Source organism: Chiloscyllium plagiosum, chromosome 2, assembly GCF_004010195.1.
Source record: "Chiloscyllium plagiosum isolate BGI_BamShark_2017 chromosome 2, ASM401019v2, whole genome shotgun sequence".
Taxonomy (NCBI): domain Eukaryota; kingdom Metazoa; phylum Chordata; class Chondrichthyes; order Orectolobiformes; family Hemiscylliidae; genus Chiloscyllium; species Chiloscyllium plagiosum.
The window spans coordinates 2,815,430-2,816,128 of NC_057711.1; positions in this window are offsets into that span (position 1 = coordinate 2,815,430).

Here is a 699-nt window from a genome sequence, read left to right on the forward strand (position 1 = left end):
AGCTGCCCTAATACCGTCCGCACCAAACACTCCCAGAACAGGCATTACTGAGATTACAGATTAACACTCTCCGTATATTTTTAAACTGAAAATAAAGCTCTCTCTACACTGTCCCCATGAAACACTCCCAGGACAGGGGCAGCATAAGGTTAGATGTAGAGTAAAGCTTTTCCTAAAGCTTTTCCTATATATGTATATATATATTTGCTGCTCTCTGTGACAGAGAAAGATCCCACAGCCAGCCTCCAAAACAGAATGAGACGATTGGCTTTAAAGGGGGACATATACATCAGTAGGTGCTATTCCCTTTCACAGAGGTGCCAATTTGACACCGATTTTGTGTTTGGGGGCAATCACACTTGGCATCACAGTGAGACCGTCCATTCTGAATCCAATTTCACCAATAAGGCCGCAGGAAGGGGAAGTTTGAAAGATGATTGGTCCGTGTCGGGTTTACAAACAAATACAACCCTTAGTCTGACCTCAAGTAATGTTGACAACTTTGGTAGATGTTAGTTCTTTTTCTGATTAATGCAGATGTAGCGAATCAAGAGGTTTGTTGACCATCATTTCTTTTCATGCCTGTGAATTCCTGGAAAGAAGAAAGTTAATATTTGTTAAAGAATTAGAAAACAGCATTTTAGATTGGGGGGAGCGTGTACACGGGGCAGTGGGAGGGGTACTAAATAGGGGGGTAGG